We start from the raw sequence: 27,591 nt of genomic DNA, 5'->3' as shown, positions 1-27,591 counted from the left end.
TAACAAAGTAAGTAATTCAATTTTCACCATCTGGCAGCCGAATGATTAGCACACTAAAGGCTGAAACACACTACACTGACGTGAAGTGATTTCATTTCATGTCAGAGACGTAGTGAATTCGTGGATGTTCTGTGATATATATTTGCGTCACATAATTTGCACATCAAAGAATTTCCACGAATCAGAACTTACAACGTCTCTGACGTGACGCGATTATCACGTCACGTCAGTGTAGTTTGCGGCCTTTACTTCCGGTTCGATAGGTCTAAGTTCGATTTCCCGTAACAGATGTGGAAGCATAGCAATTAGGAATAGCTTCCGAATGTAGGTCCTGATCTAATTGGTCCACGCGTGTAAAAAATGGTTCAATGAGAATAAATCAATTTTTCCTGATAAAAGTAAATAAAACAAAATATTGAATACTATGGTATCCCATTCTTTACTAACCAATTTTCACCTAATCAAATAAAGATTATTTTACTTTGTTGGTTCAAATTATAAGAGTTTTGTCTATTCATTGTTTTGTGTTTCACTATGATTAATCTTAAATATTAAATTTACGTAAAAATTTTACGCAAATCAATAAACTTGATTTTGTGTCTGTGGGCAAATGCCCTAAATGGGTAAAAAACTCTCAGACAACAATGGTTGCTGAGCCTCAACAATGACGCTTGGAATGTTTACTTTGGTTACCATGGTTTCCAAACAATCCGTTTCAGACGTATATGCCTTTACTTTATGGTATCGCATGCTTTACTTTTTGGTATGGCATGATTTACTTAATGGTATGATGCTTCTTTAATGCTGCTAGTATATGTAAAATAATTTATTACACTTAGCTTACAGTCCCTTTTTCAATCCTCCCAGTAATTGAAGAAAACCCGGACAAGCCGGATATTATATATAGCTAGTATATAATAATAATAATAATAAGCATTTTTTTAAATGTATTTCATCCCCAAGTTGTTCATAAGTTCAAAATCATACCGTAAAAAACTGGGGTAACTTTAGTAGTACAGGCAGGGTGACAGTACAAGCATTATTTCCATACTTGAAATTATTTAGCGGGCTGAGTTTTCGTGTCACTCTCTTGATCTAGAATTATTCACAAAAATTAGAATGCGCTGAAATGCTTAAATACAGTCGATGCCGCTATAACGTTCCCATTTAGAACGTTTTTCCCGCTTAGTAGGACTTATTTTTGTGGTTCCAACTCTAAGTAATGCTCCGTTTGAAGCGTCTACCCGCTAACAACGTTTTTTATGACGGTTCTTTGAAAAACGTTATAAGCGAGATACACTGTATATTCCGAGTGATGCTTCTGATTGTTGGCGCCTTGTTTCTTCTATTTAGTGATCACCATAATTTTGTGAAACATCTTAAAACTTTGATCAGCCAAAATCGTACGTCAAGTGAAAACAAACAAGTAAATAATTATTCAATTCATAATTTTGTAATGATTAATTCTTTGTTTGAATTATTTCTGTATTGTTAACTAGGTAATTTTTTTACGAGATAAAATGTAAACAGTACATTTGAAGGGGCTGTCCAAATTTGGTAATTTTAGAGCAATCTCTTTTCGTTTGCTCTGACCTTTTTCACTTTTATCACAAAAATTTTCACTTTTGTTGGCCTTTGAATCCGAAGTTGATTGGAAAATATTGGAACTGGCCAGACGAAGAGGACTGACTTTGGTACCCTGCTGCGAATTTGATAAAAGAAATTCCTACACCCATAAAAATTAACGGTGATTTGTTTCTAGTCGACATGAAGAAATAGATTGTATTTAATCTTAATAAATTAATATTTATACAATTTTTACCTATTTTGTGTTTGAATAAAACTTTGTAAAAGTTTGTATTAAGAATTTTTAATCTTTTGACAACTTCCCATCACCTGCATTTCAAAAAATTGCTTAAAACTTGACTTATTATTAAAAGTGGCGTATTTAGGGGAGAGGGGCTTGGAGTGGGGAGGGCTATAGCCCATGGTGGCAAGCTCAGAGGGGTGGCAAATTTAAGGAATGATTGGCCAAGAAAATTGGTAGAATGGAGAAGGGTGGCAAAATTTGTATATATAACCTTCAATAAATTCATCTCTGCCCAAACAGCAAGGAACTAGGCTCTGAAATGCTTAGATACAGTCGATGCCGCTATAACGTCCCCATTTAAAACGTTTTTCTCGCTTAGTACAACTTATTTTTGTGGTTCCAACACTCTAAGTAATTCTCATTAAAATTCTCCCGTTTGAAGCGTCTTCCCTCTTACAACGTTTTTTATGACGTTTCTTTGAAAAACGTTATACATGAGAGTCACCAGTGTACTCGGAAACACAACTGTACTTGCAGAAGTGTAGGTTGGCCAAGCTGGTTATAGGCGGGGGTTATATTATATAGCACAGGGCGGCGAGTTCGAGGAAAGAGTAGTCAAGAAAATTAGACTGGAATGGGAGAAGGCAACAAAATTTGTGTACCCTGCAGTCGGGGGGGAAACTATAAATTCGCATCTGATTATTATTTATTTTTTTACTTCAGATTTATTTTTTTTCATAATTGTGGAAAATCTGTACAAAAATAAAATTTCTAGTTTCTATTTGAACTTTAAAAGAACAGAAAAGATATTACTAAGAGAGGGGGGAAAAAATGTTTTTAAGAAACATAAACTAAAGAAATGGTTTTTTTTTTCATTGTAAAACTCCTCCTGTAGAATTTCTACGGGCTAGTATTAGAGTAACAATCAGACAAGAGTACTAATATGGCTTTCAGAGAAAAAAAAATGTACTAAAGGTATCGCGTGATGCGGGGGTACTTTGATGCAGCAGAATTATGTCTTCTACCGCCCCCCCGCCCCCTATTTATAACTAATTTTGAGTAATCCGGCACGGTAAGCTAGCTAAGGGTTATTAGCTATATTTTTCCTCAGAGAGAAATCATGTCACAAACAATTACAGTGCGGGTACCATGTTAAAATTATACTAGAGTTACCTCAGTTTATGGTTATTTGTTTTGGATTTTTTAAAATATTCCACCCCAGCCCTTAAGTTACTACTGCATTGCATGCTACTTTCGATTCCTCGTGTTAAGAAAATTTCTACAATCAGAATCCACCACATCTATCATTAATATTGGAAAGGTCACCTTTCAAATGTTTTATAAACACCGCGGAAAATGAAATTCCTTAAAAAAATTACACAGGCAACGGGTGTTGATGTGAAATTGGCATTTTTCAATACTTTTTTACTTTTAAGGCATTTTTTCAGATTTTAGGGCATTTTTGGCATTTAAAGGATATTTTTCACTTTTTTGAATTTTTTTCTCAAAAGAAAAAGTCTGCTAAAACCTTTTTTAAATAAAGAAAAAAAAAAAGAAATTCATTACTTACATCATACTTGTATCATACTCTTGTATCTTCCTTTATAGACGAGCAACAAAGTTTATATAGAGTCAATTCCAGATAAATTTAGTTATTCATTAAAAATCCCAAGAACTGGCCACACTCAACCAAACAATAAATGAAAGTAAATTCATGAAATTTTGATATTCATGGGATGATGAGAGAGAGAGAGAGAGAGAGAGAGAGAGGAATTTTCATTACATAAAAGGGAACATGGTATAATGCACTATCGAGGGAATTTTGAAACCTGTGATTTCGTGTTTTAATGTTTTTGATTCGTAAGAATTGCTGCATGCAGTAAGATTTCTTAAGCTTTGTTTTGTTTTGGGAATATTGAAGAACTGATGACGCGTACCTAAGATCAATTTTTTGCATTCTAAGGGAGGGGAGGGGGGTGAATTATTATTATATTAACTTATGTTAATATTATCATATTAACTTATCCTTCAGTCCTTGCAAAAAAGTATGTAGCTTATTGATGGTACCGATCATGCAAGCTTGCTAAAAAAAGGGTGGGGCCAATTTACTACCATAAAATTTAAAAAAATAGGGAAGGGGAGAGAACAGACTTATTAAATGTAATTTTTTTTTTTTTATGTCATGATGTCCTTACAGGAACGTCTGAAAAATTGAAGAGAAATTAATACTGTGAGTAGATCAGATCTCTACCTCCAAACATCCTCAGTAACATCTACTGATGTTGAGAGAAGTTTATCTTGTCTTTTCGGAAATATAATGAAATCTAATGTTGATAATGAATATAATTTTCAATTAGATAGCCTGCTATAAGAATTTTTTTCTTTGACTTTCAATTAATATATTGATTGGTTAAGTTTATAAAGAAATTTGTTTTGTTATTTTAATAGCATTTTTGGGAATTTTTTCTTTTAGTTTATTAAGGCATTTTTTCAAATTTTTAGGGCATTTTGTCGAGTTTTTGGGCCTTTTTTTTGTGGCCATTTTTTATGATTTGTTAGGTCAACAGCATCCGGTCTTGATCATAACAAATACAAAATCCAAAGCCAAAACAGGCAAATAGTCCAGTAAAGTGGTTTAGTAGCCCACTAACAAATTAATATTAATAATAATCAATGAATTATTGTCACATGAATTATTATAGGCGTCCACAGGATTTTCTTTGGGCGGGGGGGGGGAGGGTTGTCAAAATTTTTTTCTTCTGAAGAAAAGAGAGTAGGCTTATACTTTTTTTTTCCCAGCAAAATATTTGCTAACGCCAATGTAAATAGCTAAAAATGATTTTAAAAAAATGACATTATAACACGTAGATATGATTCTCTTAAAACTCGATCATTCAATTTTACTATTTATTGTGTAATAAAACCATCCCAGGTGGTAGGAAATGGTGGCATTGAGCACACGCCGTTTTGACGAACGCATCCTAATATAATGGCTGCTATAGTTTCAACATACCGAACACCTGCGTGAAGGGAAGAAATTTATTGTGAAAGACAGAAAAAATTATATATATATATATATATATATGTATGTGTGTGTATGTGTGTATACTATATAAATACAGTCTATTATTTTATTATGAACTACAATATTTTTTGTTTCTTTTTTCCACTATAAGAGGCGATATAAAATTATTCTTGCATTTCAAATATGTTAAAGACTGAACATCATATATAGGCCTGCTCAACCCGTGGCCCGCGAGCCAGATGCAACTCTCGGAGTCATCTGATGTGCCAGCGACCCCTAATCTAATTTTCTAAAAATGAATTTATAGCGCCACATTTGCAAATCACTCGAGGGAGCCTCGACACAGTTGAAGAGCACTTAATCGGCCAGTGGCACGCGACATATTTACAGACCATTATGTGACCCGCGACAAAGTTTCATAGCACTTAAGTGCCCCGTAGTGCAGTTACACATCACTCAAGTGGTCCACGGCCCATTTCCTGATCAATTAGGTGACCCGCGGCACATCTACAGATCGCTTAAGTGACAGCCAACCTTAAGGCCTATATTCAATAGGCCTATATCTATTTATCGCTTAAGTGACAGCCAACTTATTTACAGATCATTGAGTGTCCCACGACACGCAGTTCCAGAGCAGTTGAGTGGCCCGTGGGACAGTTCCACATCACTCAAGTGGCTCGTGGCACATTTCCAGATCATTTAAGTGACCCGCGAAATATTCACGGATCACTCAAGTGGTACGCTATTCGTTTTGTAAACCATTAAAGTGGCCCGCACTCTACTAAAGGTTGACCACCCTTGGCCTAAACTAAAGCATGTGAATGGTATGAAGAACGTAAGCTGTTGTGAATAGGTCCTTTCTGTAGGATTTAATGCGATACTCATCAAATAACTTTAGCAATTTTTTTTTAATGGACGTTTAATTTATAAAAGTTGTGGTCACCAGAGTCGGTAGTTATATAATATGTTCAGATTTCGCTATGAACTTGACTATGCTCAGCGGTTCAACTATGGAGTCATTGACTAGCCAGAATTCACACACACATTGAAATTCTTCAAGATGTTCGTTTGGTTACCATATTCTAGTAAAGGGTTGCAAATGAGACGGAAGGGTACCCTTTACTAGAATATGGTAACCAAACGAACATCTTAAACAATTCCAATGAATTCTGGAATTCTGGCTAGTCAATGACTCCATAGTTGAACCGCTGAGCATAGTCAAGTTCATTTTTAAAAAAAACTTGGTTTAGAAAAAAATTTTTCCAATATGGTATAGGTCTACTGAATATGTGATTCCATATTTTTCCGAGTGTGAAAAGGAATATTTTATTAATTCATGACCTCATGAGATATTTGACGCGAGTTCACAAAACCTGTATCAATTTCATGCTTAAAATAAATTTCAAATGCGACTTCGGAAAGGGAAAAAAAAGTGAATGACTCATTTTATTTTTAATGAATCTAAATAATTTGTTTGAAATTGTTTCATTTTATACTGATGCTAAAAATTCAGGGAATAGGCCTACTGATACTAAAAATTTGAAACATTCGCATGAAAAATGTGTAGGCCTATTACCTGTTATTGTTTTTTCATTGTAGTTGTTTATTAATAGCTTGTACTGTATTTTTAAAAGGTAAACACCGTATACGATGGATAACTTATACCACTGGATAACAGTTTCATCATAAAGGTCTCTTTCCCTAATGATATATTAAAAATAGCCCATTTTACTTCGACCCCGATTCCAATTATTTAAATCGCAGTTCAAGTCCCACAAATGATTTCAATTTCTTTCGAATACAGACAACGTATATTCAATATTCAATGGGCCTTTATCTATTTATCTATCTTGTCGTACATTCGCCTGCACTAACTCTGTTTATACTGAGATCCATATCCCCCCAATTAATATGCTATGTTACTCATAGTTATTATAATTCATGTATTATCATGGCCCCCACATCCTGAAGCAGGGCCCCTAGGCTGGGATATTTTACGGGCCCCCCCCCCCCGACCAGACTTTCACGGGGTCCCCCTTTATGAAGAATTTATAGCGTGAAAAAACAAAAAAAATGATTAAAATCCTCCCGGGCCCCAGGGCTGGAGCCTTGTCAGCCCACCCCTTGTGGGGGCCATGATCATTATGGTTCTTTGTTTTATCTATATATACTTTTACTTGTATTATTGTATTATACATGTATTAACTATTCTGGTACCGTCATTTATGATATAGGCCTACTATATTTTTACCGCATTCTACATTATGTAAACATGTTTGTATATCATTAATAATACAACGCTGTCTATTGAAGAACCAATTGGTTAAAATCAATAAAAATTATTTATTCTATGATATTAAATAAAAAATAATAATGATTTCTTTTCCACAATTTGAAATCAATAATGATAAAAAAAAACCAATATCATATTATAAATATTGCAATTAATTAATAAGAGCAATTAATTTTGGGAATGACAGTATTTTTTGATCACTTATAGATGAGATAGACAGATGATGAAAATAATTGATAGCTCTAATCGTGATTAGTAACCCATTCACTGAAATATCGACAAGAAAAAAAAATCTCCATTAACTTTTCCAGTTAGAAATGGTTTTGTAAATGTACAAAGCTCCGCAAGGTACTCCACCGCATGAATTCAAGATTTCATCGATAAATAGTTCATGTTCTGGTGTATCATTATCACACAATTCGGAGAGGAACATTGTGATAAAATATTTCGATTCTTTCTAATGACATTTATGAATCACTAAAACCACACTGTGATCATTGTAAGTGACCACTATGAATTTTCGCGCGCGCGAACACACATGCACACAAACGCCACAATCGTACATGAAACAGATCCCGAATTTATCGAGCAGCACAACGAGATTTCCAAGATAAAAATATTCTTTTTCCTCGCTCTCTTACGGGATGTGCAAAATTTGCTCCGACACACAGAGACTTTTATGCTCTCATCAATATATTAACAGTAGGCTACATTCTTCTTCATTTTCTCTGTTATAAATTCTTATGGGGAAAGGGGGGGGGGATTGCATCTCCTAACAAAGAGCTTTAGTCCAACGCTCATCAGGAGACTGATAACCAGGGCACGGATGTTGATGACATTTGTGTATTTTTCTGTACTTTTTCAGTGTTTGAAAATTTCCACGTTTCTTCCCTTTTTAAACTTTTTGACAATGGAAAAGATTGAAAAAGTTATATGCATAGGCCTATTGATTGCATTGAGCAGTTATGCCAAAATATGCGTGAATATCTTAGAAAATAAAATGAAAGACGTTTTTTTTGGCTTCCTAATTATCGCCATACGCGGGATTTTCTCGGGGCGGGGGGGAGGGGGGTGTTATTTTTCGTTTTTTACTGCAAAAAACCTATTCACCCCTCTCCTAGTACGTCAGTCATGGCCCCCACATCTAGCAACAGGATCCTCCGGTTAGATTGTTCACGGGTCTTTCAATAGTGAATTTCTGGTGAAAAAAAAATAAGAATCGTCACAGGTCCTCAAGCTGGAGCCTTATAAGCCCTTCTGAGAGCCAAAACGCCAGTGTTCCTAACTGATTCATGAATCAGATGGTTGATAACACGTTTATCAAAAAAAATGTTATTTTTTAATGGAAAATATAGACGAGAGAGGAAAAAAAAAACCCCCAGAAAAAAATTTGCAGTGATTTTGATGCTGTCAAAACATTTTCTTTCGACATTCGAACATAACTGATTTTTTAAGAGAACTTTGTTTTCTCATTTTGATGGGTTTTTCTTTAATATTAGGGTTTCTTCAAGCTTTTAGGGCATTTCTTAAAGTAATTTTTCAAGATTTTTTAGGGCAACAATATCCAGGCATTGATGATAACACTACTGCTATATGCTTTACCCTGACTCAAAAATGAACGTATGGAGAGAGAGAGAGCAAAACTATCTAAGCTTTCGCATGTTTGTGTGTATAATATTATATACAAAATTAAATTCAAATAATATGGTATACAAAATTATGTATAATATCATATACAAAATAAAATATTAATATATTTATAACACATTGCCATACATCGAAGAGCCATTGATCAAAATCAATATAAATGATTTATTTAATGGTAATAAAAAAAGGAAATTCTATGTTTTTTTACATAATATAATTGGAAATAAATAATGACTTACGGAAAAAGATATCGCATTATAAGTATCGAAATATTACAATATTAAGCCTCTATATTTATACATACTTTTTTCTATAAAATTAGGTATGTTTTCTGAAATCTCAAGAGAAGCGCATTAATTTTGAGAATGGAAGTATTTTTGATTAGGCCCACTTGCAGATAAAAAACTGAGATGCAAATCACTATAGTTAATAATAGCCTACTGATTGATTAGTAATAGCAAATAAATAAACAACATTTTTTCTTTTCCGTAATATAATTTGCTTAATATTTTTAGTAATGTTTTTCAAAAAGCGATATCTCGCTCTCGTATTAAAATCGCCTTGTATGAAGATCGCCCTATATTTATATATTTTTATTTCTCTATAAAATTACACAGGTGCGTTTCTTAGAAACACAGAAGTGCAATTAATTTCGAGAATGACAGTATTTTTGATCGCTTGTAGATAAGAAAACAGATGGAAATGATTAGTAATTGGCAATGCTTACTGAAAAAAAAATGACAAAAAAATCACCAACTTTCTCCAGTTAAAAATTGTTTTGTGAATATACAAAGCACAAAACTCTACATCATGAATTTATCATTTCATATTCATTATTATCATTTATTGATGAATAAATAATTCATGTTCTGATGTATCATCGTCATCACACAATGCAGTTCGGAGAGAAATATTGTGTATAAAATATTTCCGTTACTTCTATTAGAATTTATAAATCTCAAAAGTCACATTGTTATCGTTATGCCTGACCACCCTGAATTTTCATACACACACAAAAACATGTCATACATCAACAGATAAAAATGATCCTGAATTCACGGAGCACCACGAGATGACCGGGATAAAAATATCCTTTCTTCCTCTCTCCACATCTTACCGGACGTGCAATAGCTGCTTCCACGCACAACACCAAATACACACAAGTCTTTTATGCTATCATCAATATATATTAAGAGTACACTCTTCATCTTCTCAGTTATCAGTTCTTATGAGGGGGAGGGAGAATAACCTCCTAACAAGCAGCTTTAGACTACCACTTACCATGAGACCGATAACACTACTGCTACATGCTTTACCGATTTAAAAAACCCATAAGGAACGGATGAAGCGGGATATAAAACTATGGCTAAGACTTTACATCATCTTTGTGTAACACATCTATCCATTGGTCAAAATCAATAAAAGTAATTTATTTAATGATATTTAAAAAAAAAATTTTACTTCCTTTCCCATAATATAATTTGAAATATGAATAATGATTTTCAAAAAAACTAAATCGTATTATAATTATTGAAATATTTATAATATTAGAAGTCTCTATATTTATTTATTTTCCCCCCTCTAAAAGTACAGGTGTGTTTCTCAAAACCACAAGGTAAGCACAATCAATTTTGACAATGACAGTATTTTCGATCACTTAAATAGATAAGAAAACAGATAAACAGATGGATAATAAAATCAGCAATTTGTATACTCACTGAAATATCGATAAGAAAACAATCTCCATCATCTTCTTCAGTTGATAATTGTTATGAAAATGTACAAAGCAGAATTCCACCGCATGAATTCAAGATTTCATCGATAAATAATTCATGTTCTGATTGTATGAACCATCATCACCCAATTCAGTTTATAGAGCAACATCATGATAACATATTTCGGTTCTTTCGAATAGAATTTATAAATCACAAAATCACACTGTTGTGACCACCATGAATTTTCACACACACACAAACACCACCATCGTACATAAACAGGATTAAAAAAAAATTATCCTGAATTTATGGAGCAGCACCACGAGATGTCCGAGATAAAAATATCCTTTTTTCCTCACTCTCTTCTTACGGGATATGCATTAGTAGCTCCGACACACACACACAAAATACACACAAGACTTTTATGTGCTCATCAATACATTAAGAGTACATTCTTCATCTTCTCAGTTATCAATTCTTATAGTGACTGGGGGGGGGTGGGAGGAGAGGGGATAACCTCCTAACAAGCAGCTTTAGACCACCGCTTACCAAGAGACTGATAACACTACTGCTACACGCTTCACCGTTTTAAAAAAACGGAAGGAACGGATGGAGAGTGAGAGAGCAAAACTAGCTAAGCCTAAACCGTAGAGAATCTGGGATATAGGTAGAGCTTGCGCACGCATTCAAAAGCAAACATGACGTAAACCGCGAGATGGGCGGCCATTTTTTATGCGGGATTTCGAAACGACCAATAGGAGGCGATGCATTGTGCCGGATGGATGGGTGGGATAAAGGGATGAAACGGATACAGTACGCTAAAAGCTGCTTGGGGTCGCCACACATAAACAGCAAAAAAACCTTCCCTCTCCTCATCACAGGTGGCGCCGCGGTAGGTTGTTGTTGTGCGTGTTCAATGCCGTAGTAATACGCAAATCTCATGCAGATGAGCGTTCAGCGATGGTACGTATTCAACGAAAACGGTAGCTCGAACGTTTTTTTTTTTTTAACAACCGATTTTCAACGGTGGAAATCTAAGGCAATTTAAATGTTTGTATCCTTTATCATTTGATTGTATGACAATTGGATTTATGAAAATGAGTGTATTCATGAATATGGTATGAGTCGATCGATTATGCATGTAACAATGCAGACCGCGATTATCAAGAGAGCTTTGTGTTGAATTTCACTGTATATTTCAAAAGTATTATGTCACTTGAAGGAATGAAGGTGAGAAACATTCTACCAATTTAAAAATGTTTTATTTAGAAAATTTCATTTGAAGAAAACTAAATGTGTTGTTCCATTTTTGAACTAGGCCTATTGAATTTTTTAAAATGCAAATAAATTTATAAGTGCTGTTGAAATGTTGTTAACCCTAGAATGGTACCTAAAAAATCTAAATGTAATATGCATTTTAAATCTTAATCCTACTTGATGATACCTGTAGGAACTACGTCTCTTAGACGTATAGGTGCCATAAAAAATAGATTCAAGTTTTTAGGGTTAAAAAAATTGAAATACTTTATACCTTTACCGACTTTTATTTAAAAAATGATTCTCCAAGGCTCTCCACGGAAGCAAAATAAATACGAAAAAATAATAAATACATGTGAAAGGGACTATATCCCTTACATGTTATTTTTTTTTCAACATTGTGCAAAATATAATTTTTACTGACGTTAGATTTATTTTTTAAATTACACTACAATTACATGTAGATAATATATATTATACCGATTTTCAAAGGTGCAAGTCTAAGGCAGTATGTTTTCTTTCATCATTTGATTTTATGACAGTCGGATTCATGAAAATTATCGTATTTATAATAAATATGGTATGGGTCGATCGATTATACAGGTAGCAATGTAGACCACCAATTTTCAAGCCAATTGTGTGTTAGAATCAGAAATATTATTTTATTCGAAGGTGAGAAATGTTTTGACGGTTATAAAAAAATTTCAATAAGGAAATTTAATTTAATTTTTTAATTATTGAATTTTTAACTTTCCAAAGTTCAAATAAATTTAAATATTTTTGAAATGTCGTTAAAAGAAGGCGTTAATGTTGTTGAATGTCATTTGGAAAACGACAGCTCGAGCGTATTTTGAGAACTGATTTTCAACGATATTAATCCAAGTTAATTTAAATTTTTGTATCCTTTGATTCTTTTTTATTTATGACAATTGGATTCATGAAAATAAGTGTATTTATAAATTAGGCTGATTGATTATGCATGTAACGATGCCGACCATGACTCTCAAGCGAATTGTGTGTTCGATAAAAAATATTATTTTACCTAAAGGAATGAAGGTGCAAAATATTTTGACAGTTTATCTTCTTTTTTATTTAGAAGATTTCATTTAAAAAAAACTAAAGATGTGTTATGGGCCTACCATTTTTGAATCATTGAATTTTAATCTTTTTAACCCTTTATATCTTGACGGTACTTGCCAGGTAAGTGCCAGGTTAGATAATTTGTTTTTAACTAGCTAATTCTTTCAAAAACATTGGGTTTTTTTTGTCTTTAATTAGAACTAAAATGACTTACCAAATAATTTGCACGATAGCTATTTATTATTATCATTACATTTATACTTTTAATTTACTATAATTTTCTTCTTATTTTACTTTCACAGTGTCGGATATAAAGGATTAAAATTTAAATAAATGTAAAAATGTCCTTGAAATGTCGTTAAGAGATTGAATATTTTATACCTTTTACTAGAAATGGTTCTCCATTAAAGCAAAATAAATATTTAAAAGCATAAATGCATGTTATTTTTCCAACGTAGTGTAAAGTACAATTTTTATTGACGTACGGTTAATTTTTTAAATTACACTACAATTATGTGTAGATAATACATTATATGACTGATTTTTAACGGTAGACAAATAAGGAAATTAGTTTTAAATGTGTGTATTCTTTATCATTTGATTTCATGACAGATTTATGAAAATGAGCGAATTTATAAATATGGTATGAGCCGATCGATTATGTATGTAACTATACAGACCTAGATTCTCAAGTAAATTGTGTCCATTTCATTGTATAATTTCAAAAATATTGTTACTTTTTCGACAAAAGGAATTAAAATTTTTTCAAGTGTTAAACATTTTAGATTTGAGATAGAATTTTCTATCCATTCAAAAATGAAAATTTCGCTTTTCATAATACAATTTTGAATTTGATTTTAGCAATAATGTGCAAGGGTTACCTATTTCGTATATTAATAATGCGTTTCACTGAACTAATCTAAACTTTTATAGACATTAATTTTGCTCTTAATATGATATAGATCTTATTAATTTTTAATACTTTAAAATATCGAGCTGCCCCTTAAACTTGTATTTTTAGAAACAAAAAATATTTCAGCTATGTAAAATTTGTATGGCTTCTATAGGTTTTGTGAATTTGAGAATCTGTTCCTAGGTAGGCCTAATGATGTGTATTGTAAACCATTCATGTTTACACAATTTAGTTTATGTGAAAACTTAAAAAAAATAAAAAAAACGTATTTCTTTAAATTCAGATGTGAAATATTTTTTGAATGAAAATTCTGTTTTCTTTTCAATACATTCGAAAAAGAATAGAAATATTAATCATTAACTTCTTGTCGAAGCAAAGATCCTTCTTTTGCATATTTCTTCTGAACTATGCCAATGACTCTTTAGCGGGGTTGCGTGATGGAACAAAAAATACACATGTTTACTTAGTATTTAGGAAAATTAAAAATTGAAGTTTTCAATTCTCAAAAAATATGAATCACATCGATCTTTTGACACGTCATCTTTCAACTTTCGCTCACAGAAATGAATGACATGAAATCCGCGTTGCGAAAGTTTCTTTTTCGATTAGTAATCATACTTATTTTCCATTTCCATTAAGAGAAAATACAATTGATACCTAAAATATTTTGCTGTTTGTTTACATTTGTGCCTCCGAAAATAACATGGTGGGCTTACATTTTGATACTACCGTGAGCATGACTCAAGAAAAGCGTCAAAAATTTAATCAATAAAACGCAAAATAAATATTTATACATTGTTGTTCCGGCTGGAATCGGTAAATGGAGAGTTCATTGAATCTTTTTCTTACAAATTGTGAAAAATAGTAATGGTTTTTTAGTTAAGTTTTGAATTGATTTCCAAAAAGTAAATGAATAAAAATGAGAAGCCGAAATTAAATGTTAACCATATCTGAAAAGGGAATGAAATAACTATAAGAATTTATAAAAATTAATGGATGCAATTACAAGAAACTAAATTTCCTAAAAGATAGAAAACGCATTATCCAAGGGGGGTGTGGGAAGATGTGTCATATTGCACTGGGGGCGCAGGATGTAAAAAAATGTTTAGGAACCACTGATTTATGCAAACAATAAAAATAAAAAGTAGCCTACAGCATATTAATTTTTTTTCCTTGATAAAAACTCTGACCAATAAGTAAGAAAATTACGAGCAACCCTAGTCTAGCTTATAGGCAATTTGCCCTTCTCAAAATGACTTAATTAATTTTTCAAGTAGTTCTTGTTGAAAAAATTGGTAGGTCTATTTTATATTGTCAAGTTATTTTAATACTGTGCTAATTTTTTTTGTACTGAAATTCAACGTAAAAAAATTCCTGAAAGGCTTAATTGATTTTTTATTTGGCACTGAAAAATCTAAAAGTATATCACATTTGTTTAGGTGTTACTAATTTCGAAAATGATATTTTAATTGAAGATTCTCATGACTATATATATTGTATATACTGTATATACACACACACGTCACGATTGGAAGTTTAGAAGACGTCAGTCCTAGAGATTACTTTTTTGTTTGTTATTAACTATCTTGTATCTTTATTTTAAGATAATTTTTTATATTTTATATGCAAATATATTTCTTATGAATTCTGCAGTCGGTCCCGGTTATAACGGTTTTAAGAAACCATGACCGTTTTACATCGCCCATAGCTTTTTTATGAAATTTTTAAATAATTTAAATAACCTAATTTTAAATATAATTTTAAAATAATTTTAAATAAACATAGAGATTTATAAGAACCAAATATTTGTTGTTCCATTAAATATATTTACGTGTATTATATTACGGGATATATATATATATTTTGCGGGGTAAAAACGAGAAATATACACATAAGGAGAAAAAGATATCTTTACATTTTCATTGATGTACAATGCATCTTTTGAACCTGGGTTTTCTTTGTCAAAAAATACATCATAGATCAGCGTTTCTCAACCTATGGTCCGCGGACCAGAAATGGTCTACAGGTGGTCCACAGGCAGACTTGATTATTTTAATTCCAACTAAAGGAAAATGTTTTTATGATATTATAGTAATATTCTTTTCATATAACCACAATATCTAATCTGAGAAAATACTGGAAATCGCACATATTAAATATGAAATAAATTGTAACCGAAAAATGCAATTTATTACAAATTTTCTAAAATTGCTGAAGAGTCGGGAAATAAAGGGCTGCTGCAAATCGCAGTAAACTAAAATACACATATATTTCATGGAAACAAAAACATTCATCATTACTCGGGACCACTTTCATTCCGGGAAACTGTAATCTGAAATACGGCAAAATACGGGACAGTGCCAGTTATCACCAAAAGCATTGCTAAAAATCGCCGATTGTGGCTGAAATCGCTAAAACTTATGAATCGGAGGAAAAGTGAATGACTACTGAGACTCGCAGAAATATAGTTAACGGAAAAACGCTGAACATAAAATATGTAAGATCTAAGATAAGTATTTAGATTTTTAGCCATAATTATCGTAGCATGATTTATATAATATGAGTAATCTTTACTCAAAATTTTAAGTAAAGATTACAACTTCGAATAAGCTTCGTTAAAAAACTGAAAAATTGTATAAAATCAGACAGGAACAGCACAGGAATGTCCCGTGAAATACGGAACGCTCATGCTACTTATGCTATAAGTTAGAGGTCCGCAGAATTCTCTCAGATATTTTACTGGTCCTTGGATTCAGAAAGGTTGAGAAACGCTGTCATTGATGATTGTTTGTTTCCCCCCTTACTATAAAACCCTCTTGCGTTAAAACACTCTTTCTCTCTTGCGTTAAACTGTAACAATCAAGTTTCCATATAATTTGGATAACGTCACACACACACATGGCACATTTTCTTGCCTTTCCAGAAAATATTGAAAAGTTTCCAGTTCTTTAATTTCTTTCGCAAACGTTGCAACTAAATGGAAAATGTCATCCACAAATTTAAGAATTGTTATTTTTTCCTCTAAACTTAGAGCTTTTTCTTTTTTTAATTTACTCTGAGAAATTTTGACTCGAACTGGGCTCGGCAAAATGTAACGATTTTATTGCTTCATTTTCCGAAATTTCAAAGGTCATGAAAGCATCGTATTAGCGGTTCTGTGAAGAATAAAATTTCAAGAAGTAGTCGGAAATCCGTTTTTTTCATTTGAAAAAAAATGCCACTTGATCGCTTTCAAATGCCACTTGATGCTGGTGTCTGAAAATCTGTCAAGTTTATGTTTTTTGCCCATGTCACTCTTCTGCGGCTTGATTTTGTGTCAATAGAATCAGGAGGGCATGAGAGAAATCGCCGTTTATTCTTTTGTTATATGCGGTCGTCAATAACACCATTATGAGAAGATTCATTTTTTGGAATCTATCTAATGCAGCAAATTTGGAATCACAAAGGAAAAAAGTAACCTCTTTTAGTTCTTTTTCTAGTTCTTATCTCTTTGTCTCCCTATTCAAAGACATAACTTCGATCAATCTTGTGTGTTTGAACAATGGTAAGGGCAATTACCTATGCTCTGCACACTATTGTTGGACAAAGTGAGAGAGCAAGGAAAAAAAAAAGTTCAAATTATTGTGTCTAATCCTTGAAAAAAAAAGAAGCGTTCTTTTCAGTTGATATGTGCAGAAAAATAATTATTCCAAATAGCCATAAAAGAAAAACCGCACCTCTCGTTTTCACGTAATGGTTAACCACTATCACCCTCATAATCAACATTTTCGTTTCTTTACATGAAAAAAGGCAAAAAAAATAACGTTGATTTCAAGGGACGAAAAAGCGCGATATGAATTTTCCGAACGCTGTAAGCAGGAATAGCTAAAAATTTAAACGTTGTATCCGGGAAAAGTTGACATTATCAATATAGTAAAAAAGTTAAATTCACGAAAAATGGTCGTACTAAGCGGAATCGACTGTATTAACATTCATTTTCTTTTGACTTAAATCCGCAGAGATACAGTAGCCTATATCTCATGTTTCTAAATAAAAATTTATTAGCAGTTCATCAAATATAAAAATTAATAAATTTGTAAATATCTGAAAAACAATTTAAAAATTCATAGTAAAAATGGCCAAGAACAGCATTGAAAACCAACATACAAAAAATATAGAATTTTCAAAAACTAAGTTTTTCATCTCGAGAAATTTAATATTATTTGTGATTTTGTTTGATGTAGGCCTACTGGTGAATGCGTTTGCTATACGTAGACCTACTGTAATTCTTTTTGTAGTCTACGCAGATAAATCGCTTCTTTACATTGACTGGTTATTGTTCGAAATTATAATTTTTTTTTTGCTTTGGAAATAATGAATTTGATTCTACTTATAAAATTGAATTTATTTTAAATATTAAAAAAAAAGGTTTCTTCATTTCACGTCTTTTATATGTAAAAGATTCGATTTGTTCATTTTCAGTAATCGATTTATTGTATATGTATTGTATGTCCAATAAAGATATTCCATGCCTTTGCGAGTTTGTAGCAAAGTTGGTAATAAATAAAGAATTTTCAAATAACTGACTTATGTAATAATTAATTAATTAATAAGTAAATGAATTAATAAACATGAAAAATATTTACTTTGTTCACAGGATGGAAAAAAACAACAATAAATTTATTTCAGTTTAGTTTGATTTCACACATTATGGGGTTATTATTTTTGTATACCTACTTGATGTAACATATTACGATTATGAAAGTTGCTTTGATTGATAAACTTTTGTTCCAATTGAATTAATAGATGCATTACATAAATAAAAACTTGGATGCGTCAATGGAATTATTGATATGCATGTAATTTAGCTATAATTTGAAAATACAGTAAAACCTCGTTAAGTCGTCACTCCGGTTAAGTCGTAATTTTTCTTCAGGCCCTTCCACCTCTCATAGACAAAAATGTTATTAAACCCTTGTTTACTCGTCGCTAATTTCGGTTAACTCGTCACTATGAAAAAGTTTGAGAAAAAGGAACAGACTATTTTTATGGCGCCCATTAAAAAAAAGAGCTTGTTAACAGCATTGCCATATGCTTAAAAATCGCCATAAAATCCTATATACCCAAACGGAACAGTTTAAGTAACGAAAGTTACGCTGGGGAAGTTCATTTGCCGACTAAGGTTTTTGGAACGTTGGGGACTCTTCAAGCTAGATCTCATTTCTGCATGGGCTCTACTGGAGAAACTGCAAGACACCCAGGCTCTGTCGCAAGAAGCAAAGTAAGCACTTTGCAGGGCATCTCCGGCATAACCAAAATTTATTGATACGTCAAAGATTACACATGCTGCAAGGAAATCAAAAATTATGTGAATCAAATTAATCAGTCAAAGTGCAACGCGCGGGAACGGATAATAAATAATCATAGAAAGCATGGGCTCTACTAATTTGGGCTTGAGATTTAAACAAAATATCTTTGTTGAAAAAAATTAGACATTCCTTCCAAAGTTGAGGTCTTCTGTTTACTTTTCCCTGCCCAGGTCTCCTCCACCAAGTCAAAAGTGTTCGAGATTACTTTGTAGTTGTATCATGAACTGCTGATGAAGAATTAAAATACTAAAATTTTAAATTTGATGTCTATGTAAAATTAATGTGCAATAGAGAGTTCTATTATGAAATCGTATCATTTTATCTATCAATCTATCGTATAAATTTATACGATTTTCATAACATTGCACATTTAAACTGACGATACTCCGCTTAAGCCGTCATAATTTTTCGATAACTTGTAGTGACGACTTATCGAGGTTTTACTGTATCATATCGCAAAAATATGTTGTTTTTTAAACTTTTTCTTATGAATACCATTATACAGTGTTAACATGGAATCGGCCTGGATATTTTCAGGATTTTTTTCAGAAGCAAAATTTACATTTTGCAAAATTACGAGATGAAAACTTTGAAAATAGAGCTAAAATGTTTTTCTTTAGACGCATTCTCCCCCTCTTTTTTTTTTTTTTAGTCTTACATAAAATAAGTTTCGCGCCAAAGAACGTTTGACTCATGCAGTTTGAACTAAAAACAAGTTTGAACTTCTCGCCGGAATATAAATAGATCAATCACTTCCAGTGATGTCACAGCCGGAAAAAATTATTAACGAATTTTAAATAAGTGTATCTGTGCGTGTAAGTAAAAAAGTGATAGAAATTCATAGTAATATCACTTAAAACTTTGTAAAGTTTTCTTTCTTTTAAAGAAATTATAGAGCCTACAGTGAATTTCGCTTATAACGTTCCAACTAGAAACGTTTCCCGCTCAGTACGACTTATTTTCGTGGTCCCAATTCTGGCTAATACTTATTGAGATTTCCCGTTTACAACGTTTTTCCCTTTTTCCGCTTCAGCTTTTTATTTTTTTCAGAGCATTTTTTTGAAAAACGTTATAAGCGAGATATCCACTGCATTTATTTTTTATACCCTTTCTATCATAAATTTAATTTTTTTCAATTATTTTCCGTTGTTTTCCAATATGCATGTATACATCTCCTCTCTTACTCTTCGCACATTTCTTTTTTTACATCGGTACAAGTAAAGGTGTGTAATACCACCTAGTTCCTATCAACCATCATCGACAGTTTGCACCAGTATAAGGGAAATTACAAGCTATAACAAAGCATTCAAGACTGGAAAAATTATGGTTTTTTTAACATGTTCTAGTTTTGAACTTATCCACTAAATTTAAATTCTACTTTATTTACTTTAACAACAAATTCATAATTTTTCCATATAAAATACAAACAAAATTTGCAAACCCAATAAAGTTTAATTTATAATAAGTCATACAAAATACAGTAGGCCTACCTACATGCAAAAGTTGTTCTTCATTTTCAAAAATAAGCAAATGTCTCATATGGTATTTGGAGTGAAAAAAAAAAAAAATATATAGAAGAGAGTTATATATATCGGTGCTAATCATTTCAAAGTAATTAAAATAAGATAAATAAATGAAACTTCATACTCACCCCCATCTTCATAGCTAAGAGCTGCTATATAAATTAATAAGTTGCACATCAAGTACAAAATTTACTAAATCTGATTTTGGCTATCTTTTTGATCTGGATTGTATTGACGTGCATTGTGACAGTCTAAGTCAAAGCCTATTGTCTCATAATAGACCTTCTTTCTTTTTCAACCATCCCTCTTATCCGTATCGATGCACGTCAATACAATGCAAAAAGGTCCAACGTTCTCGAAACGGATATTGATATTAGAGTCGAATTAATGAAGAAACGAATTCATGAATAAAAGAAACTTATAACGAGCCAGAACAGGAAAAGAAAAATCCCAACTGATCGATTCCAAGAAATTTTTGTTCGATTCAACTATTGGGTTGCTTCAGACTTCTATTGTAAAGCATAATTATTATCATTTCTACGATAATTTTAAGGTAAGAAATGTGAAAAGTATTTACCTTCAATTGTATGCGTAGTCAAAGATTACTGTTAAATTAAAAAAAAAACTGCAGCCGCTATAATATGTCTATCACTTAACCATACATGCACCTCGTACACATTCTTCTGCGGAATTTCACTTGAATATATGTATTAACCTACTGATAAAATTTTAAACGTAACATGTAACACTTACTGCTTCTCATCCGCTAAACTACCAATTTTTTTGCTTGTTTTTTCAGCTCCAGTGGACTGCAATTATCGCCATCTAGAATGACAAAAAAAATTTTTTTTTTCAATTAGCAGAAATAAAAGAAGGTTTATTTGTAGCAGAATTAAGATGCTCAATAACACAATTATGATAATCCATGTTATTTTTTTACATGAGTGAAATTATACCGGAATCTGCTATATTTGAATATCAGTTTTTCAAATGGCTAGGACAGTGGCTTCCATGTTTTTTTTAAGCGTGAGCCCCTATCAACGACAATATTTTATTGGTGGCCCCCCCCCCCATTTTTGACAATATCTTACCTGTCACCCCCCTTTCCTCTCGCTCCTTCTCTATTTAAATCGAACACAACTCCAGTCTATCGCCATGGGCAATTTACTAACGATTGAGTTGAGCCGGAAGTGTGCGTATCTAGTGTTGTGTTTTTGAATTTTCAGTGCTGTCATCTATGAGTGAAGTGTAATGATTGAATATTTGTACCGTTGAAAGCCTATTGCTCTCTGTGATAAGACTTTTTCACGGTGAAATCGGGAACTACAGAAAACCAACTTCAGCCGACCACCACTGTGGCTCCGGTGGGATTCCGCGCTTTCTTCAACAGTAATCACCTTATTTCAAAAGTGAACGGTGTGACTGCACTGCTCTACCCGCAACCAAATAGTTTTTTTTCTCTTTCTATGTGCGCGCGTGTGTGTATATATTAGTAAATTCTAAATTGAGTAGGTCTATATACTTATAATTGTAGGTGTGTGAAATTTACATAAATAATATTCATACATATAGGCCAGATATAGCTCAGTTAAAAGAATTAAGGCAATATATTGGTTTGATATATTCTCATTAATGTTGCGAAGATAAAAATAAATTTCTTATCAAATATTTTTATTCTGGAAATGTTTTCCGACTCTTTTCCCCTTCTCTCCCGTCAGTTCCTTAATGCGAGACCCACAGTTTGGGAATCACTGAACTTAACCATGAGTAAGAAATGGAATCATATATAGTGCATGAGTAATTTTTTGTGCGATGTTTACTGTACAGAATGTTTCCCGACGTCAACTATACAATTTATAATATTATGTAAATATAAGTAATAATATAAATATTTTGTTCAACTGTGTTGTATTGGTTTTATGTGGAAAAAATAAATAAAATGGATTTATTGAAATTTACACATCTTTGTAGAATTATTAAAAAAATAACGGTTATAACAGTGCAGTAAATAGTAAAACGGAGAAAAAACCTATCTCAACTGGTATTTTTTTAAATTAAAAATAACCTACTCGCTGGACCACTTCAAGTAATTTTTCACAAGTGGATTAATAACTCAAAACAATAGAAGGCTTTTAGAAAATTCACGCTCATTACGAAAAAAATCGAACGTTTGAAACGAAAAATGTCTATAACCTAAAAATTTACATCCAAGAGATAAGAATTTTCTTCCGTAGGCCTATAACACTGATTGAATTCTCACAATTATTTCCTGCATTGGCAAATTGCTATTTGTTAGGAAATGCAAATCGTGCACCCAGAAATGTGTTTCGGTGGGTGGTACTAGAATTTTTCCTGAATTTATGAAAAATGGTTATGAATGAAATTTCGGTGAAATTTATCTGAAAATCTGTTAGTATTTCAAAATTAAACAGCTATAGTACACAAATAATTACAATAGTTATTAAATCCTCTTGATGGACACTCAGATGCGGTCGCCCCCTCTTTTACGGCCAAATAATAATTCCTCCGTGTATAGAAAAGTATGCATTTTAAACCCCCTGAGATTAACGGCTAACCCTATTTTGCGAAAAATTCTTTTGTCCTTCCGATGTCCGCAAAAGAGTTTTACTGTAATAAATAAAAATTTATTTTTTTCTACATTCAAAATAGTTTTGACCTGTGTGTGAAAATAAATCGAGAGATAAGACACTCTCAGATAATCACGTGAAAAATTTTTAGTCAGACGATCCTCAGTTTATACACAGCACTCAGTGAATGAAATTAGCTTCTCGTCACTGAAGTTCCGCCATTCCATTTTCTAAATTAAGTGCTAAGCCATTCAGTGAATATCGTATGCTGTAAACTTTAAAAAAATTAGCCAGAAAGGTGAACTCATAGTTTGATGCCAAAAATTTAGTGCTTAATAACATTATAATATTTCACGAAACTGTTGAGGTTTTATATCAGCTAATGAACCCACAAAAAAAAATGTTATGCTTTTAAAAATATTTTGAGTTTTTTTTTTACTTTTTTTGGGGGAACGGAGCAACGTTTGTCCTTTCTTTCATGGAGAAAGAAATTTTATTATTTTTTTCAAATGCATGTTGTTATTGCTGTTACAAATGATTCAGGACTAAAAGTGTGCTAATTCACCACAATTTGACGAGTGCTTAGAAAAGATAAAAAAATTGTTGGTAGGTAGGTAGGATATTCACACAGAAAAAGAGCTGAAAAGTCACTAATATTCTTTCTCATGAAGAGAGCAAGTTACATTTTTTTTTCTTTTTTTTTTCCATGTAAAAAACAGATAATGACAAAGGAATTTTCCTCACGGAGAAATACAGTTAATTGGCATTATGTGCATTTTGTAGGAATTTTTTTGATGCAGAGATTTCCAACATGTAGGCTCCTGCCGTATTTTATAATTTTCTAAAATATGAAATTTTTCTTCTGAGTTAGCAAAAATATACCCTTTTATGAATTTAATTAAAAGAGTGCAATTATCTCTGTAAAACTGTTCGCATTAAAACTTTTTTGAGTCAGTAGCTAGTATGAAATAAAATTCAATATCATCCTCCCTTATGCCAGAAACACAAATGTGCACGTGTCCTTGGGGAAAAAAAGAGCATGGGAAATGACGTTCGAATATTTTATTCTACCCATGTTATTCCATGTTTTAATAGGGATATAAATGTACATTTGCGTTTCAGGGGCAACTTAGATAGCAAAATAAAGTATTCTTCTAAAGCTTCTGGCATGCGACGGAAGATATGGAATAGCCTACTTTTCCCCTTTTTCGAAAACAAGTAAGAATTAATTAATCAAAAATGAATGTTAAAGTTTCATCACGTGCAGCTCTGATACTTAACTTTTTTCCAGTCAACATCATTTCAAAATTGAACACTTTCGGCAGCTATGAATGCGAATTTTTTCCGTTTTCTTGAAGAAATTATAAAATTAGTATAAAGGCTTCCAATATATATAGGAAATCTAACTGGAGCAAAAATTTTGTTCATTATATCCACAGTTTCACTATGGTGGAGGTATATTAGGATTGATTATTATCTAAACGCAGTATATGGCCGTAATGCAATATATGTTAATGATTAAAAACAAGACATCTACCTGATGACTACTAGATCTCTTTCTCCGCCCCTTTCTTAATATATACGCCATATAAGATCATATATCTTAATACAAACATGACCATATCCAGCCAAATGTATACATATAAAACAACCGAGCCTACTGTATAAAAATTTGTATTTTTTGGGAGACAAAGCACTTTGGTAAAAAATTTTTGCAAGATCACATTACAATCATTCACTTACACCTGCTTATTATTTTTTTTTTTCAAGCCGAGCACAACTCAGGTCTACCACCATGGGCAATTTACTACCTAGTGAGTTGTGCCGGAAGTGTAAGTATGTGTACCTAACAGTCTGAGTGCGTATCTAGTGTTGTGTATGATTTTCCAGTGCTGCCATCTATATCTCAGAAGTGAAGTGTAATGACTGAATATTTGTACTGTTTGTAGGACTGTTGCTCTCTGTGGCGAGACTTTTTAACGGGGAGATCGACTCGCATTTGCGCCTTGAAGTTGGGAACCACAAGGCGCACTGAAAAAAAAAACCATGTGTGATTTATGGTGCAGATGTACATAAATTATTATTTTTATTTAAATACTGCATGAGAGACCTGCTGTACAGAATTTTAAAAGTGAAGAATGAAATGTTTTTTGGAATAAAATGCATGTAAAAATTTGAAATACGCTACAATTAATCAGTCTTAAGGGATTAAACCTGTCACAAAGTGAAACCCTAGTCAAAAATTGTTTTTGCCAAAAAGATGTCAAAGCATTCATTCGTTTCGTTTGATTATCACGGATTAAAATTTTTGATAAAATTTTCCTGTGTAATCGGCAAATTTCGCTACTGTGAAAAAACAGCAAACTGCAGTGGAGTAATCTGCAGCTATAATCCTTACGGAAAATTTAATTAATCAATAATGAAATATTAACCCTCTCACCGGCAATGACGCATGTCATCTTACTAAACCGGATGCTTCGTATTTCTGCATTGACGAGTTATCTCGCCTTCTTAAAAGCTTCTAATTTTAGCGATGACAGGCCCAGGCATTCTGTAAAGCTGATTTCTCAATGGGGCACATTTTCTCATTGCCCCTCCACTTAGCACCTGCTGAAAACCAGAAGAAAGACTATTTCATGGAAAAAGATGAAAGACTACAGGGTGTTTAATGGTTTCTGCTATGCCATTTCAGATGCGGATCATTAAAAATAATTGTGGCAGGGAAAGGGTTAATCCTTAACGGTTTGTTTGGTACGTTTTTGCAGGAAGAAAATGCCGATTTTTCTCGTCACGTCTCTATCACAAATGCTTGAAAAATTATTTTCTGCAAATTAATTTTGAAAAAATTCATTTCTATTCCAACCTCTAGAAACATTGAGAGATAAGACGCAAACTGACATATGACTCGCACTAAGAAATTCTTATGTTCTTTTTATCAATAATTTCGTGGATTATGTAGAAGCAGGAAAATACGGTAAGCCTACTTCCCGTCGACGATATTTTTCGAACTTGCAGACAAAACATTTTTGGTTATACAGAGTGGACAAGGCGTCTTGCGTGTAAACACATTTTAAAAATTTATAAAAAATCAATTGTCATAAAAAAAGGGGCCATTTGCACAAAAACACTTATTATGCCCTAGAGTTCTTTTTTGATAAATTAAAAAGTTCGAACTTCACTCACGAGTGGCACTGTAAAACGAAAAAAAACTCGATATAACATAAAAATTAAACAGTGCATAATTAATCAGCACGTTTAAGTTTATCAGAATTCGCGTTACATGAAACTATCGCATTTTAACATGAGCACCCTTCCATCCGTTTAGATGTAGCCCGAGCTAAAGAGAGCGCTCATATTGAAATCTGTTAGTTTTTATGCAACTTTGTCATAAACATTAATTGTACACCGTTTTTGTTGCATTTTATATGCTATGTTGAGTCTGGGCTTTAATAACTACTTTAGTGTAGACCGCATCTTTTTATGTCAATCGTTTGATTTGTTTTTAAAATGCGTCCAGGACTTCTCGCGTCCACCCTATATTTCAACCCTTGAACCACTACCACGTAGCTGAAAAAAGTGAAAGTTTACGTAAGTCATTTTTATATAAGCAGTAATTTTTCGCTCTGGCTTCAATGCACTATTGCATTTAATTGGCAGAGTGATGATGAAGAGGTATGAGTTGTTATAGTCTCATCTATGGCACCCCAAAATACGAGTGAAGGTTCAAGGTCCAAGAAATTTTTCTTATATAGTCGGACTCGCCATAACGAACACACATGGATATTAGTAATTTTTTACATATAACGGAGTTTTTACGTGTTCCGTGAATTTCGTATTCCTTACCAATGCTATTTTGATTGCTTATAACAAAACACCGATTTCAATAAGTACGCCAATAACGAATTTGCGATCGATTTTCAAACATGGAACTGTGAGGAGTTTCTTTGTAATCTTATCTAAATCTTCTCTTATATATGTAAGTTTACCTAAAGTTATTTTGGGTAAGCGATTGTAAAATCCTATTTTTTGCTTCTTTTTTCTACTTTTCTGCATTTTAAATCTTATTTGTTAGCAGAAAACCTCATAAGCAAAAAAAGGATTGAGGTTATTTATGCCATTAAGAATATTTCATATTTTCGTAAAGGGTGGTTAATGAATGACGTAAGCATCATTCAAACATCCCACCTCCCCCCCATCGATGCTGACCTAACACACATGAATGACCCCGAATTCGTCATTCCCTTTTTAAATGGCTCCAAAAAAAAAGAGGGGAAAAATTTTCCGGTGTGTGTGCTCTCTTACTAAAAGAAAAGACATTACATTTTGCATATTTATTTGGCAAAAATGATTTAAACGCAAAACATTCAAAGTCCACAAAGATATCACTGAAAA

The 27,591-nt window shown here is 32.5% G+C and overlaps 1 long non-coding RNA gene across 8 annotated transcripts in view; it reads right to left on the bottom strand.

The window, feature by feature from the left end:
• The window catches only part of LOC149076118 (uncharacterized), a 205,548-nt gene that overhangs the window by 101,622 nt on the left and 76,335 nt on the right, over positions 1 to 27,591 (bottom strand). For 5 of the 8 annotated variants that reach the window (XR_016194031.1, XR_016194033.1, XR_016194034.1 and 2 more), the window contains exon 2: positions 21,365 to 21,436. This is a non-coding gene — a long non-coding RNA (uncharacterized LOC149076118). Of the gene's footprint in view, positions 1 to 10,493; positions 11,120 to 21,364; positions 21,437 to 27,591 lie in introns of those variants that run through there. The other 3 variants (XR_016194037.1, XR_016194036.1, XR_016194038.1) reach the window with 1 other exon arrangement.

Source organism: Pholcus phalangioides, unplaced genomic scaffold, assembly GCF_987345545.1.
Source record: "Pholcus phalangioides strain wild (caught in Gottingen) unplaced genomic scaffold, Ppha-v1.0 ptg000015l_1, whole genome shotgun sequence".
NCBI lineage: Eukaryota > Metazoa > Arthropoda > Arachnida > Araneae > Pholcidae > Pholcus > Pholcus phalangioides.
The sequence above is the reverse complement of the archived record's forward strand: the minus strand, read 5'-3'. Positions and strand labels throughout refer to the sequence as shown.